Below are 2,726 nucleotides of genomic sequence, written 5' to 3' on the forward strand. Positions count from 1 at the left end.
CCCGGACAGCAGAGAGGTGTTGATCCCCCCCACCCCCCGTGTCTTCCGGCGATCCGTAGCGTGGTTGGATAGAGGTGCAGCGGTCCCAGAACGGGTTCTAACTGGTGTCGGCACGACCACCCCGCGTATCAACTCGCCCGCACCACCACACAACCACGTGTGGGCACAGTTACGTCACTCCCTCGTTTGTGCTGATTCACGCTCTGTGTTAACAAACAGCAAATCAATACATAATATTATGATCAGTTCGCGATACAACTAATAAAATAGTAGCTTTATTTCAGGTACATCAGCACTGTGTGGGACCGACAACGGAATACAATAGAAAAGATGTTTAACGACACCCCAGCAAGAAAAATATATCGGCTATTGGGTGTTAAACTATGGTAAATGCAAAACTGAAACGGGCAACGGATATTGGTACAGTCGTAACGACAAATCTTGCTAGCACAAGTAGAAAAAATAATTATTAAAGTTTTGTCTTTTACTAATGACTTACTGTTGGGGGTCAGTTACCATTAATCAAGTCCGTACAAGTTTGTATGACTTTAACATTGAAAAACACATTTTGCATTATAGCGCCTTTCTTTCATTACAAAAATTAAATTGCCATTGTACGGCGAATTGCTAATCCAATTATTTCTACAATTTCGAACGACGTTTAAACTTATACTCAGAATTAGATGTTGACATATTTCACGGTTTGCTAAAAGTCTTAAATATAGGTCTATAATTATTGCTTTATTATCAGTTATATCTTTAAGTCATATCTTAAAACATTTTGATTACCATGGTTCAGTCGTGATGTCAAGATATGTAGCAAGATTATAGCTACGAAAGTACCAATATCCGATGTCGGTCTCACACGGCGATCGGACACGATTGGAGTCGTACGAGTAGATTACGTAAGTTCAGTTTAACGTTTTAAAATGAATATTCGTTATACACGTATTACTGAAATAATATATATGTACATGTATATATTTCACACTTCAGGAGTTGACAGTAGACACAATACAATCGTGACAAACTGCATGACATTGACTGATGGTTAAAGTAGTACAACTTTTTTAAATTGATTGTTAGGAACTCAAACTGTTGTTTCTTGATTTCATATAATTCTGTATTTTCTGATCTAATATTAAATTTAATAAAGAATCATTTCAACTCTGAGAAAACAAAATATTTGTTAAAAGTAATATATAGCCTATGTATACCTATACACACGTATGTGTTTGTGAGTGTGTGTGTTTGTGTGTGTGTGTGTGTGTGTGTGTGTGTTTCTGTATACATATTTGTGCGTTTTGTAAGTGTAATTCAACTTTATTTTGGAATGTCACTAAATGCCTCAATGTAGATCTTCACATCTTACAGTAACTGTAACAGTTTTATCCTTTTCAGAAAATACAGATATATCGCCTATAGACCGGTTGTGTGATGGTGTTGGGGATATCTGGCAAAATTCAACAAAGAATACAACAAAGAATGCTCCCATCCATGTTGGGTTGACTCTACAAGTGCAAGAAGTAATGGCTTCGTGAATATCTGTTCGTTTGTTAACCGAAGATAAAACAAACTGGGAACATTTATTCCATCCAGTGCCGAAAACAATTCTGCTTGATTTGGCACTACTTTTTTGCCCAGTCAGCATCGGCATTAGATTGCCAATATATACATCAAATGACAGTTTTCCATTAATAAAATAATCTTATCATGTTTAGATCAATGTCTTCTTTTTTATAATCAGTATAAAATTAAATATGAGAGAAACACATAAGCAAATGGATCACAAAAGACACATATTAAAAAGTAACAATTTATTACTTTCTTACACACCCGTTGGTGAGAACATCATGTGTTATTTAGGATTACACATACTTGTTAACACACGTGTGTTAACAATTTTAAGACATACGAATGGCTGCTCCTAGGTGATGACCAGATCACCAATGTCATGCGTCCAATAAAAAACCAGCGCTATGGAAATCGATTACATTGTGACGTATAGTTGACCTGACAATCATGTGTCTGTGACGCGTAAGTCAGCTACGGCTGTAAATAACTTTTAATCGAAAAAGATGTTAAAATTAGCTTAAAACCAGTTTTTTTTTAGAATATGTAAGAAATAGAATAATACATTCGTGTCCGTTAGATACCATTTATCTCACAACTGGTTGTGTAAAAACATACCAAACTCGCTTTCGCTCGTTAGATACATTTTAAAACAACTCGTTGTGAGATAAATGGTATCTAACGGCCACTCATGTATTATTCTCTATGTACCACACATACACATCACACTGTATTTGAGTTTTATCGGGTGCTACAAGTAGTTAAGTTACCTTTTTAATGATGTTAGAACTAAAAACTAGTCTAAGGAGATATTTTTAGCTTCCCTTAAATATCAAATATTATCAATACTTAATAAGGGTGGAAAATATGTTAATATCCTTAAATGGCTTACAAAAATTCAAACCAGGATAGCAATGAACTACTCCGTTATTTCCCCCCCCCAGTACATTGTCCAATTAGACCAACAAGAAACTGTGTTTCCGAGAACCAACCCTACGTAGAAAAAAGTGCCTACCCTAATTCTTTTTTCAATTATTTAAAAAAATAAAAATAAAATGCAGGTAAAAAGTAATGCTGATCTAACCTACCTAAATTTATTATTATTGGTATTATTGTTATTGTTGTTATTGTTATTATTATTATTTATTTATTTA

General features: G+C 34.7%; 1 long non-coding RNA gene across 1 annotated transcript; it reads left to right on the forward strand.

Moving 5' to 3' along the window:
- Positions 1–288: 288 nt before the first annotated feature.
- LOC121382998 lies at positions 289–1,720 on the forward strand. The gene is made up of 2 exons (XR_005959239.1): positions 289–386; positions 1,402–1,720. It is a non-coding gene; the product is annotated as an uncharacterized LOC121382998 (long non-coding RNA).
- Positions 1,721–2,726: the final 1,006 nt, after the last annotated feature.

This window comes from Gigantopelta aegis, chromosome 10 (assembly GCF_016097555.1).
Source record: "Gigantopelta aegis isolate Gae_Host chromosome 10, Gae_host_genome, whole genome shotgun sequence".
Taxonomy (NCBI): Eukaryota; Metazoa; Mollusca; class Gastropoda; order Neomphalida; family Peltospiridae; genus Gigantopelta; species Gigantopelta aegis.